Source organism: Trichosurus vulpecula, chromosome 6, assembly GCF_011100635.1.
Source record: "Trichosurus vulpecula isolate mTriVul1 chromosome 6, mTriVul1.pri, whole genome shotgun sequence".
In the NCBI taxonomy this organism is placed as follows: domain Eukaryota; kingdom Metazoa; phylum Chordata; class Mammalia; order Diprotodontia; family Phalangeridae; genus Trichosurus; species Trichosurus vulpecula.
In genome coordinates, this window is record NC_050578.1 from 145,567,289 (window position 1) to 145,581,755 (window position 14,467).

Sequence of the window (14,467 nt, forward strand, 5' to 3'; positions counted from 1 at the left end):
TTTCTTAGCCAGTACCAAGTAGTTTTGATGATTGCTGCTTTATAATACAGTTTAATATCTGATATGGCTAGGCCACCTTCCCTAGCATTTCTTTTCATTAATGCCCTTGATATTCTGGACCTTTTCTTATTCTAGATGAATTGTTATTATTTTATACACGTCTAAAAATAATTTTTGGTAATTTGATTGGAACGGCACTAAATAAGCAAATTAATTTAGGTAAAATAGTCATTTTTATTATATTACCTTGGCCTAATTATGAGCAACTGATGTCTTTCCATTTATTTAGATCTGACTTTATTTGTGTGAAGTGTTTTGTAATCGTGTCCATATAGGTCCAGGGTTTGTCTTTGCAGGTGACTTCCAAAAATTGTATAGTGTTTACAGTAATTTTAAATGTAATTTCTCTTCCTATCTCTTACTGTTGGGTTTTGTTAGTAAAATTGTCAGTAATATATAGGAATGCTGAGGATTCATGTGGGTTTATTTTATATCCTACAATTTCTCTAAAGGTATTATTTATCATTTCAAATTGTTTTTTATTTGATTCTTTAGGATTCTCCAAGTAAATCATCTTATCATCTGCAAAGAGTGATAACTTAGTTTCTTCTTTACCTATTCTAATTGCTTCAATTTCTTTTATTTTATTGCTAAAGCTAAGATTTCTAGTACTATATTGAATAACAATGGTGATAATGGGCATCCCTATTTCACCCCCAATCTTACTGGAAATGCATCTTGCTTACCCCGTTACATATAATGCTTGATGATGCACTTAGATAGATGGTGCTTATCATTTTAAGGAAGACTCCATTTATTCTTATGCTTTCCAGTGTTTTTTTTTGTTTTAATTTATTTAATATATTTCGTTTTCAGCATTGATTTTCAGAAAAGTGTGAATTACAAATTTTTTCCCCATTTCTAACCTCCCCCCCCTCCAAGATGGCGTATATTTTGGTTGCCCCGTTCCCCAGTCAGCCCTCCCATCTGTTACCGGACTCCCTTACCCTTCTTCTCTTGTAGGGCAAGATAAATTTCTATGCCCCATTGCCTGTGTATCTTATTTCCTAGTTTCATGCAAAAACTTTTTTGTTGTTGTTGTTGTTTTTGAACGTCTGTTTTTAGAAACTTTGAGTTCCAAATTCTCTCCTCTCTTCCCTCCCTACCTACCCTCCCTAAGAAGGCAAGTAATTCAACATAGGCCACGTGCGTATCATTATGTAAAACCCTTCCACAATACTCATGTTGTGAAAGATTAACTATATTTTACTCCTTCCTAATCTATCCCCCATTATTAAATTTTCTCCCTTGACCCTGTCCCTTTTCGAAAGGGTTTGTTTCTGATTACCTCCTCTCCCCATCTGCCCTCCCTTCTATCATCCCCCTTTTTTTACCTTCTTCCTCCTTTCCTGTGGGGTAAGATACCCAATTGAGTGTGTATGGTATTCCCATCCTCAGGTCAAATCCAATGAGAGCAAGATTTACTCATTCCCCCTCACCTGCTCCCTCTTCCCTTCCTACTGAACCACTTTTACTTGCCACTTTTATGCGAGATAATTTACCCCATTCTATCTCTCCCTTTCTCCCTCTCTCAATATATTCCTCTTTTATCCATTAAATTGATTTCATTTTTTTAGATATCCCTTCATATTCAACTCGCACTGTGCCCTTTGTGTGTGTGTGTGTGTGTGTGTGTGTGTGTGTGTGTGTGTGTGTGTGTATACCTACATATATACATACATAGGTACACACATACGTATATATATATATATATATATATATATATATGTATACACACATATGTATATATATGTATACACACACACACACACACACACACACACACACATATATATATATCTATATATCTATATATATATATATATATGCATATTCTTTTCAGCTACTGTGACATTGAGGTCTCGTGAATCATACACATCATCTTTCTATGTAGGAATGTAAACAGAACAGTTCAGCTTTAGTAAGTCCCTTATGATTTCTCTTTCTTGTTTACCTTTGCATGAAAGTCCCCTATTTTATTGAAAATCTGTATTTTGCCTTGGAGCCTGAATTGCTGGGTAGGTGATTCTTGTTTTTAATCCTAGCTCCATTGACCTCCAGAATACTGTATTCCAAGCCCTTCAGTCCCTTAATGTGTTAGCTGCCAGATCCTGTGTTATGCTGATTGTTTTTCCGCAATATTCACATTGTTTCTTTCTGGCTGCTTGCAGTAATTTCTCCTTGACCTGGGAGCTCTGGAATTTGGCGACAAGGTTCCTAGGAGTTTTCTTTTAGGGATCTATTTGAGGAGGTGATCTGTGGATTCTTTAAACTTCTATTTTACCCTCTGGCTCTAGAATATCAGGGCAATTCTCCTTGAGAATTTCTTGAAAGATGGTATCTAGACTCTTTATTTGATCATGGCTTTCCGGTAGTCCAATAATTTTTAAATTATCTCTCCTGGATCTATTTTCTAGGTCAGTGGTTTTTCCAATGTGATATTTGACATTGTCTTCCATTTTTTTATTCCTTTGGTTCTGTTTTATAATATCTTGACTTCTCATCAAGTCACTAGCTTCCACTTGCTCCAATCTCATTTTTAAGATAGTATTTTCTTCAGTTGTCTTTTTGACCTCCTTTTTCTTTTGGCTAATTCTGCCTTTCAAGGCATTCTTCTCCTCATTGGCTTTTTGGAGCTCTTTTGACATTTGAGTTAGTCTATTTTTTTTATTTTTGTCTTTTTATTTAAAAAAATTATTTACTTAAACACTAAACAAGATGAGCATTTCTATAGTCATAAGAGAATAATCATACAGGTAGGAGAGAGAACCATGGAATCTCAGCACTGGAAAAGGGTCTCAGTCCATATAGCCCAACTTACTCCTTAACAAGGATCCCCCCCTACACATCTTCAATAATTGGTTATTTAGACTCTGCTTTAAGACCTCAAGGGAGAGAGAAACTATTTCTTCCCAAGTCAGCCCACTCTACACTGGACAGCTTTAATTGTTAGGAGGTTTTCCCTGACATCAGGCCTAATGATATCTTCTTGTGTATATTCCACAAAATGAGATTTCCATATACAAAACAGAACATGAAACTGCCAAATTCTATTATATGCAGTTTGCTTTTCATCCCAAGTATAAGTTCAGCTCAAGTTTAATACATAACTTCCTTTGTGTGTGTGTGTGTGTGTGTGTGTGTGTGTGTGTTTTAATTTAAATTTATTTATTTAACATATTTGGTTTTCAGCATTGATTTTCACTACAGTTTGAATTACACATTTTCTCCCCATTTCTACCCTCCCCCCTACTCCAAGATGGCATATATTCTGGTTGCCCTGTTCCCCAGTCAGCCCTCCCCTCTATCACCCCCCTCCGCTCTCATCCCCTTTTCCCTTCCTTTCTTGTAGGGCAAGATAAATTTCTACACCCCATTGCCTGTGTATCTTATTTTTTAGTTGCATGCAAAAACTTTTTTTTTTGTTTTTGAACATCTGTTTTTCAAACTTTGAGTTCCAAATTCTCTCCCCTCTTCCCTTCCCACCCACCCTCCCAAAGAAGTCGAGCAATTCAACCTAGGCCACACATGTATCATTATGTATAGCCCTTCCACAGTACTCATGTTGTGAAAGGCTAACTACATTTTGCTCCTTCCCAACCCATCCCGCTTTACTGAATTTTCTCCCTTGACCCTGTCCCCTTTCCAAAGTGTTTGTTTTGATTACCTCCACCCCCATCTGCCCTCCCCTCCATCATCCCCCCCTTTTATTTTTTTTTTATCTTCCTCCCTCTTCTTTCCTGTGGGGTAAGATACCCAACTGAGTACGTATGGTAGTCCCTCCTCAGGCCAAATCTGATGAGAGCAAGGTTCACTCATTCCCCCCTCACCTGCCCTCTCCCCTCCTCCCACAGAACTGCTTCCTCTTGCCACCTTTATGCAAGATAATCCACCCCATTCTATCTCTCCTTATCTCCCTCTCTCAGTATGTTTCTCTCTCGTCCCTTAATTTCATTTTATTTCTTTTAGATTTCTTCCCTTCATCTTAAACTCACCCTTTTTCTGCTCTCTCTCTTTTACACACACATATATATATATATACACACATATATATATGCATACATACACATACATACATACACATATAGATATATACATACATGCACATTCACTTACATATATATACATAAACATATCTATATCTATATCTATCTATCTACGTATCTATCTATCTATATATATATATATATGCATATTCCCTTCAACTACCCTAATACTGAGGTCTCATGAATCATACACATCGTCTTTCCATGTAGGAATGTAAACAAAACAGTTCAACTTTAGTAAGTCCCTTGAAATTTCTGTTTCTTGATTACCTTTTCATGCTTCTCTTGATTATTGTGTTTGAAAGTCAAATTTTCTATTCAGTTCTGGTCTTTTCACTGAGAAAGCTTGAAATTCTTCTATTTTATTGAAAATCCATATTTTGCCTTGGAACATGATACTCAGTTTTGCTGGGTAGGTGATTCTAGGTTTTAATCCTAGCTCCATTGACCTCTGGAATATTGCATTCCAAGCCCTTCGATCTCTTAATGTAGAAGCTGCCAGATCTTGGGTTATTCTGATTGGGTTTCCACAATACTCAAATTGTTTCTTTCTGGCTGCTTGCAGTATTTTCTCCTTGATCTGGGAGCTCTGGAAATTGGCGACAATATTCCTAGGAGATTTTTCTTTGGGATCTATTTGAGGAGGCGATCAATGGATTCTTTCAATTTCTATTTTGCCCTGTGGCTCTTGAATATCAGGGCAGTTCTCCTTGATAATTTCCTGAAAGATGGTATCTAGGCTCTTTTTTTGATCATGGCTTTCAGGTAGTCCAATAATTTTTAAATTCTCTCTCCTGGATCTATTTTCCAGGTCAGTGGTTTTTCCAAGGAGATAGTTCACATTGTCTTCCATTTTTTCATTCCATTGGTTCTGTTTTATAATATCCTGATTTCTCATAAAGTCACTAGCTTCCACTTGCTCCAATCTAATTTTTAAAGTAGTATTTTCTTCAGTGGTGTTTTGGACCTCCTTTTCCATTTGGCTAATTCTGCCTTTCAAGGCATTCTTCTGCTCATTGGCCTTTTGGAGCTCTTTTGCCATTTGAGTTAGTCTGTTTTTTAAGGTGTTGTTATCTTCAGTGTATTTTTCAGTATTTTGGGGGGTCTCCTTTAGCAAGTCATTGACTTTTTTTTCATGGTTTTCTTGCATCCTTCTCATTTCTCTTCCCAATTTTTCTTCTACTTCTCTAACTTGCCTTTCCAAATCCTTTTTGAGCTCTTCCATGGCCTGGGACGAGTTCATGGTTTTCTTGGAGGTTTCTGTTGTAGGCTCTTTGACTTTATTAATTTCTTCTGTCTGTATGTTTTGGTCTTCTTTGTCAGCAAAGAAAGAATGCAAAGTCTGAGAGTGAATCTCAGTGCGTTTTCGCTGCCTGGCCATATTCCCAGCCAACTAACTTGACCTTTGAGTTTTTCAGTGGGTGTATCAGGAGGGCAGAGTTTATAATCTCAAAGAGGATCATAAACATGTCTGAAAGGTTCGGAACCGCCGGATATAAGAAACTCTCAAAGTAGAAGGCAGAAGAATCAAAACATTTATTTAGGCTCCACAGTAACCAACCCATGAACCAGAAGCCCCATTTTGATATGTTGATCAAAATCTTCCAGGCCCAATAAGTACGCCTTGCAAGAGTAACCAGGAGGCTACAGAGAAGCATGATTGCGTAAAGCAAAATCATGCTTCCCCCTCGATGGTAATAAGATTACCCACTGGCCTGAAGTCTTTGTTCAGCTTCCTCCCGTAGGTCAGCTCTGCTACTGGCAGCTCCTGCCTCAGCTGTGTCTGTGTCCGCAACTGAAGCTGCAACTGTAACTGACGATGTAACGGTCGCTGTAACTGACGATGTAACTGTCATAACTGTCGCTGGCTCCAACCGGAAAAGGAAAGAGGAGCTCTTCGAGCTGTCCTCTCCCTCTTATAGGGTCTCTGACATCATCAAGCTCCGCCCAAATGACCAGGGCCGATTGGTTCCTGAGTTGGCTCCTCCCCCTAGGGTAGACCAGGTTCTGGAGCTAACACCTCCCCTCAGCCAGCCCCATGACTCCCCACACAGGAAGCCGTCTGCCTCCCGGCATGCTCCCCGGGCCTCCTGCCCCGGAAGAGCAAGCCACAGTGTCCAGAGGCTCAATGAGGCAAGCTGAGCCATTCAAAGAAAACAAAAGCCATTATGGCTACACTGGGGTATGACTGCTTGTAGACTACAGAGTTCTATGTTCCACGTTTGGGGGGGAGGTGCCAGCTCTGCCACACCAGCACTGCTCCTTCCCCAAGAACCCCCAACCCTAACTGGGCTTAGATCTTCGGCAGGCTGTGCACCCCTGCTCTGATCCGCCACTTAATTCCTCCCACCAGGTGGGCCTGGAGCCAGAAGCTGCAACAGCCCTAGCTGCCCCACCTCTGCTGCCCCCGGGGCTGGAAGCCGAACCACGAACTCCTTCCACTCCCGCAGCTTGTCCCACTAACCTTCTCTGCAGTCTTTGGTGTTTGTGGGTCAAGGGGTCTGGTAACTGCCGCAGCTCACATATTCAGGCGCTAGGGGCCCCATCCGCCCGACTCCAAGTTTGGTTGTTCCACGCCGCTCAGGCTGGGCTCTGCTCCACTCCATTCCCAGTTCCCAGCTCCCAGCTCCCAGCTCCCAGCTCCGTGTGGAATAGACTTCACCCAGAGACCATCCAGGCTGTCCTGGGCTGGAGCCCTGCTTCCCTCTGCTGTTCTGTGGGTTCTGCCATTCTAGAATTGGTTCAGAGCCATTTTTTATAGGTTTTTGGAGGGACTCGGTACGGAGCTCACTCTAGTCCCTGCTTACCAGCCGCCATCTTGTGAGTTAGTCTATTTTTTAAAGTGTTGTTTTCTTCAATATTTTTTTCATTATTTTTTTGCGTCTCCTTTAGCAAGTCATTGACTTGTTTTTCATGGTTTTCTTGCGTCATTCTCATTTCTTGTCCCATTTTTTCCTCTATTTCTCTAACTTGCCTTTCCAACTCCTTTTTGAGCTCTTCCATGGCCTGAGATCAGTTCATATTTTTCTTGGAGGCTTTTGGTGTAGGCTCTTGGACTTTGTTGACTTCTTCAGACCGTATGTTTTGGTCTTCTTTGTCACCAAAGAAAGATTCCGAAATCTGAGACTGAATCTGGGTGCGTTTTCACTGCCTGGTCATGTTCCCAGCCACCTTACCTGACCCTTGAGTTTTTCGTTGAGGTATGACTGCTTGTAGAGCAAAGACTACTTTGTTCCAAGCTTGAGGGGATGTGCTGTTGATGTCAGAGCTATTTCTATATAGCCAGCTCTTCCTTCCGAGTACTCCTGGTTCCTCAAGAACCACCAACCCAGACCTGATGCAAATCTTCAGCAGGCTTTTCACTCCTGCTCTGATCTGCCACTTAATTCCTCCCACCATGTGGGCCTGGGGCTGGAAATAACTTCAGCTACAGTTCTGTAGCTGCACTTCCACCACTGCCCCTGAGGCAGTGGCTGAACCGCGAACTCTGTCCCCCGCAGCTTTTCCCACTAAACTTCTCTGTTGTCTTTGGTGTTTGTGAGTTGAGAAATCTGGTAACTGCCACAGCTCACTGATTCAGGGTGCTAGGGCTTGTTCTGCCCTGCTCCTGTCCTGGCTGGTCCTGCTGTCTCCCATGCTGTGCTCCGCTACCCTCCACTCTGGGCGTGATAGACCTCATCCATCGACCATCCAGGCTGTCCTGGGCTTGATCCCTGCTTCCGTCTGGTATTTTGTGGGTTCTGCAGTTCTAGAATTTGTTCAGAGACATATTTTATAGGTTTTTGGAGTGGTGTGGTAAGGCGCTCATGCAAGTCCCTGCTTTCCAGCCACCATCTTGGATCCACCCCCTATCTCTCTCTAGTGTTTTTAATAGGAATTGGTGTTGTATTTTTTCAAAAGCTTTTTCTGCATCTATTGAGATAATAGTATGGTTTCTGCTAGTTGATATGATCGGTTATGCTGATAGTTTTCCTTATAGTGAATCAGCCTTGCATTACTTGTATAAATTGTACTTGGTCATAGTGTATTATTCTCAATATAAGTTTCTCTAACGTTTTTGCTAATATTTTCTTTAAAATTTTTGCATCTATATTCATTAGGGAAATTGGTCTGTAATTTTCTTTCTCTGTTTTGACTCTTCCTGGTTTAGGTATTATTCCAATATTTGCATCATAAAAAGAATTTGGTAGGACTACTTCACCTATTTTCCCAAAAGTCTATAAAATGTAGGAATTAATTGTTCTTTAAATATTTGATAGAATTTATTTGTAAATGCACCTGGCCCTGGAGATTTTTCCTAGGGAGTTCATTGATGGCTTGCTTAATTTCATTTTCTGAGATGACATTGTTTAAGTATTTTACTTCCTCCTCTGTTAATCTTGGCAATTTATATTTCTGTAAATATTCATCCACATCCCTCAGGTTGTCACACTTATGGGCATGCAGTTGGGCAAAATAATTCCTAATTATTGTTTTAATTTCCTTTTCATTGGATGTGAATTCATACTTTTCCTTTTTGATACTGGTGATTTGGTTTTCTTCTTTCTTTTGTTAAATCAAATTGACCAAAGTTTTATCAATTTTATTGTTCTTTTTTTCATAAAACCGGGTCTTAGTTTTATTTATTACTTCAGGCATCTTCTTAATTTCAATTTTATTAATCTCTCATTTGGTTTTCAGTATTTCTAAGTTAATATTTAATTGGGGATTTTCAATTTGTTCTTTTTTTCTAGCTTTTTCAGTTGCTTGCCCAATTCATTGATCTCTCTTTTCTGTGTTAGTCATGTAAGTATTCAGAGATATGAAATTTTCCCTAAGAATGCCTTTTGCTGTATCTCATAAGTTTTGCTATGTTGTCTCATTATTGTCATTCTCTTGAATGAAGTTATTGATTGTTTCTATGATTTGTTCTTTGACCCATTCATTCTTTAGGATTAGATTATTAGATTAGTTATTTTCCAATTTATTCTTAGTCTATATTTCATGGTCCTTTATTACAAATAATTTTTATTGCATCATGATCTTAAAAGGATGCATTGACTAATTCTGCCTTTCTGCACTGGATTGTGAGGTTTTTCTGCCCTAGGACATGGTCAATTTTTGTTTATGTGCCATGTACCCCTGAGAAAAGACATAATCTTTCTGTCCCCATTCTATTTTCTCCAGAGGTCTATCATATTTACCTTTTTTAAAAATTCTGTTAACCTCCTTAACTTATTTCTTGTTTATTTTGAAGTTATATTTATCAAGTTCAGATAGGTCCCCTAATAGTACAGTTTTGTTGTCTATTTTTTCCTGTAACTCCCTTAACTTCTCCTCAAAGAATTTGGATGCTATACCACTTGGTACATATATGTTAAATAATGATTGTCTTCATTGTCTATGGTGTCTTTTTGCTGGATATAGGTTCCTTCCTTATCTCTTTTAATTTGACCTCAGCTGAAGCATAACATATCCTACTCCAGTCTTTTACCTTTACCCTATGTCTATCCCCCTGTTTCAAATGTGTTTCTTGTAAACAATGTGTTGTAGGATTTGTGTTTTTAATCTATTCTACTACCCACCTGTGTTTTGTGGGAGAGTTCATCCTATTCACATTCAAAGTTATAATTACTGTTTCTTTTTTTCATCTTATTTTCCCCCTTTTTTGCTTTTATTTCTCCCTACTCCCTTCCCCTCCTCAAAAGAGTTTTGCTTTTGACCACTTCCTACCTCCATATTCCCTCCCTTTCAACCCCCACCATCTTACCCTTTTCCCTTACTACTTCTTCCCTCCTTTCTAACTAACCCCCCCCTTTTCTTTGCCCTTCCCTCCTAATGCCTGTAGGAAAAGTTTGATTCCTATACTTAACAGAGTATTTTATTCCCTCCCTGAACCTAATTGGATGAGAGTAAAGCTCAAACCCTGCTCTCCTCCTTCTCTTCTTTCCCTCTACTATGACATGTTTTTGTGCCTCTTCATGTGATGCATTTTACCCTTTTCTGCCTCCTCCTTATTTCTTCTCCCATTACAATCTCTTTACATACCTTAATTAAATTTTTATCATCACACCAGTTAATTTATACCCACACTCTCTGTCTATGTATATTCCTTTTAGATGTCATACTAATTATACCATTCTCAAAATTAGCAAATATTGTCCTCACATATGGGGATATAAACAATTTGCCCCTGTTGAATAACAAGGTTTTTTTTTTCTTTGCCCTGTTTACCTTTTTATGCCTCTCTTGAGTCTTGTATTTGAAGACCAAATTTTCCATTGGGTTTTGGCTTTTTCATCAGGAAGGTCTGGAATTCCCTTATTTCATTGAGTGTCCATCTCCTTGCCTGAAAGATTATGATCAATTTTGTTACATAGTTGGTTCTTGGTCGTAGTTCAAGCTCCTTTGCCTTTCGGAATATGATATTCTAATCTCACTGATCTTTTATTGAAGAAGCTGCAGGGTCCTGTGTGATCCTGACTGTAGTTCCACAATATTTGAATGCTTTCTCTCTGGCTGCTTTTAGTATTTTCTCATTGACCTGATAATATTGGAATTTGGCTACAATGTTCCTTGGAATTTTCAATTTGGGATCTCTTTCAGGGGGTGATCAGTGGTTTCTTTCGAAGATTATTTTACCCTCTGGTTGTAGTATCTCAGGAACATTTTTCTTGATGATTTCTTGGAAGATACCATCCAGGCTCTTTTTTTTCATCATGGCTCTCAAGTAGATCAAAATTCTTAGATTATCTCTCCTGGATCTATTTTCCAGATCAGTTGATTTTGCAATGAGATATTTTACATTGTTTTCTATTTTTTCATTCTTTAGATTTTGTTTGACTGATTCTTGATGCCTCAAAGAGTCATTAGCTACTGCTTGCCCAATTCTAATTTTTAGCAAATTACTTTCCCCAGATAGCTTCTGCATCTCTCTTTCCATTTGGCCCACTTTACTTTTCAAAGATTCATTTTCTCCTGTTAAATTCTGTAAATTTTCTTTTACCTCTCTAATTTGGCTTTGAAAATCCTCCTTGAGCTCTTCTAGGAATGTTTTTGGCCTTGAGACCAGATCATATTCCCTTTTGAGGTTTCAGATTTGAGTATAGTGTCAATGGTGTTCTCTTCTGAATCTGTAATTTGATCTTCTTTTTCCCCATAATATTATTCAATGGTCTTTTTTTTTGCTTTTCTAGCTTGATTCTTCATGGTGGTTTCCTTTTTTCTAGCTTTTAAAGTGGATCTCTGCTTCTGGGGCCCAGGGTGCTCTGTCCAAAGCTTCTTGGGTTGGGAGCTAGGGGCCTCATTACTGCCTTTGTGTGCTGTAGCCTCTGGTTTTGTCAGCTAGAAGTTATATACTGCTGCAGCTCACCTGGTGCTGAGATGAAGCTGGCTGATGTGTGCCAAATATCAAGGCACAGTGAAGTTTTTCTGGGTTTCTCCAGGGTTACACTGAGGCTCACAGTACGAGGTGTGGGGGAGGGGTGGTCTGGCCACTGGAAGTCTTCTTTTCTCACAGGGTTGTGCTATATAGCATAGGTGGTCTTAGCAGTAGGTCTGCACTGGTGTGTGCCAATTCCACTAGCTGTGTGAAGGCAAACCTGGGGTCTTGGTGTTGGCACTTGCCTGCTCCATCCCCCTTGGTCCTGCTCATCTGCTAAGGTGGGATTTGCTGGAATGCCTCCCTTTCTGCACTGGTCTCCTTTTGTCACTGTAAGAGAGGGTATCCCTGAACTAAAAGACTACTGAATCCCCACTTCTTGCCTACCTATTCCAGGGTTTCTGCTAGGTCAATATTCTCTGGGTTACTCAAGGTCAGCAAGGGAGGGATGAGAGCTCTTAGAGTTTACTGAGTCAACATGGCTCATGGAAGTTCAATAAGGTGAGTTTCAAACTTTAAGACTGTGGGTTGATAGCCCCAAGAGTAGCTGCTGCTGCTGCTGAAGGCTCTGTACTTCTGTCTCATCTAGCCCCAACAGACTCTTGTCCTGTGCTGAGAGATCTGGGGATTGCCATGACACCTGGTGGGCTGGGCCTGCTACTGTATCGCTATGGTGCTCCAGGTAGGGTCAGTGTCTTTCAACAATCTGCCTAGCAGATGCTGTGGGGGGTGAGGTGTGAAACCAACAACAATCAGCTCACAGAATGCTGCAAGCCCAGGTTCTTTTGGTCTGCTTTACCAAGGAAAGAAATGTTAAGGTGTTAACAATCTCAAGTTAACCCAGCATACAGATATCATTCACTTAGTTCAGGGGAAAAAGCCAGGACCCTAAACTTCAGAGCAAATTCAATCAAATTACAAACAGACCCAATACAATTCATAATTACCAAGAAAACCATCAACATCTGAGTTCAGCCAGAAGGCCCTTAGAGGGGCTGCCTAGACTTCTGCACCTCCAGGAGTGAGAGCCTTAAGCAAATAACTCTGTTCTCTCTTTTTATACAGTTTCAGACGTCATCAAATGTCATCTGAGTGCCCAGAACTTAGGCTCTTACTATTGGCTATGGAGTTGGCATCTCCCTTCATTGGCCCCACCTGGAGCCCCACCTTAGTTATCAACTCACACCCACACTAGCTTAACACCTAATAGATAGGGATTTGAGGCCTGGAGTTTAGCACCTAGTAAGATTCAATCGAAGACACCCAACTTAATTGACATGACACTGGGGATAGTTCTGTGTGTTCAGTGTTCTCATGGAATGGTGCAACACATCCCTCCTGTTGACTTTCCAGACTCTCCTGGGTTGGAAATCTGTGAAAATCTGTCTCCTAGTGGTTTCTACTTTTCTCAAATCTGTTTAGATCAACTTCTTAAGAGATATCTGAAAGAATTTGTGAGAGAGCTTGGGTATGTCCCTGCTTTTACTCTGCCATCTTGGTTCAACCTGAGAATTTCTTGAAAGATGATGTCTAGGTTCTTTTCTTGATCGTGGCTTTCAGGTAGTCCAACAATTTTTAAATTCTGTCTCCTGGATCTATTTTCCAGGTCAGTGTTTTTTTTTCCCCAATGAGATATTTCACATTGTCTTCTATTTTTTTTTCTTCTTTTGGCTTTTATTTATAATTTCTTGATTTCTCATAAAGTCACTAACTTCTATTTGCTCCATTCTAATTTTTAAGGAATTATTTTCTTCAGTGAGATTTTGGACCTCCTTTTCCATTTGGCCAGTTCTGCTTTTTAAGGCATTCTCCTCCTCGTTCTCTTTTTGGATCTCTTTTGCCATTTGGGTTAGTCTATTTTTTAAGGTGTTATTTTCTTCATTATTTTGGGGGGTCTCCTTTACCAAGCTGTTGACTCATTTTTTTTCATGATTTGCTTGCACCAATCTTATTTCTCTTACCAATTTTCCTCTACTTCTCTTACTTGATTTTCAAAATCCTTTTTGAGCTCTTCTATAGCCTGCAACCACTTCATATTTTTCTTTGAGGCTTTGGATGTAGGAGCTTTGACTTTTTTGTCTTCTTCTAGTAGTATGTTTTGATCTTCTTTTTAACCAAAGTAAGATTCTGTAGTCTGAATTTCATGCTGTTTGCTCATTTTCCAAGCCAATTACTTCACTTTTGAGCTCTTTGTTAAAGTAGGACTCGGCTTCCAGAGCAGAGAGTGCTCTGTCCTAATTTTTAGGACTTTTGTGCAGCTGTTGTCAGAGATACCTCTAAGCACCTGTAAATTTTCATTTCTTCTAAGCTGGTATGATCAAAGCAGAGGTGTTTACTCCTCTCCTGGTCTGTGCTCTTGTCTGTGAGTGACCACAAGCACTCTTTTCTGCCTCGGAATTCTGAAGAGAATTTCCTTTCCACACCTGTCACAAGCTCTGCCATGCCAGCGCTCCTCCTCACCCTAGAACTGTCACCCAGGACTGTGACCCAGATCAAAGCAGAGCAAAGTAAGAGAATCCTACTTCAGCCCCAGTAAAGAGATCCTTGCATTTCCCCTCTGATCAGTCCCTTGATCCCCCCACAGTGTGTAAGCCTGGAGCTCCTGAAGCAGCCTCTGTGAGTCCTGCTGCTGCTACCTCCACCATCTTGGGGCTGGGACTGAACCAAGCTTTTCTCTTACCCAGGTTTGACAGAGTTTCCCCATGAACTGCACTCTGCTCCAGGTCCAGTATGATAGACCTTTCCTCTTGGCCTTCTTTGGTTGGAGATTTGCTTCACTCTGTCACTTTCTGTGTTCTGTAGCTCCTGAATTTGTTTAGAAGCATTTTGTACAAGGTTTTAGGGGAGAGCTTAAGCACATCCCTGCTTTTACTCTGCCATCTTGGCTCTGCCCCCAGAATTTTCTCACTTCTGACCAAATTTGTGCTAATAGTTAGTTAACATGGTATATAATAGAATATTTATATATGAATAGAAATTGGAGGGAAAGAGTATTTTGCTT

The 14,467-nt window shown here is 40.0% G+C and overlaps 1 pseudogene; it reads left to right on the plus strand.

The window, feature by feature from the left end:
• The window catches only part of LOC118854802, a 78,221-nt pseudogene that overhangs the window by 41,298 nt on the left and 22,456 nt on the right, over positions 1-14,467 (plus strand).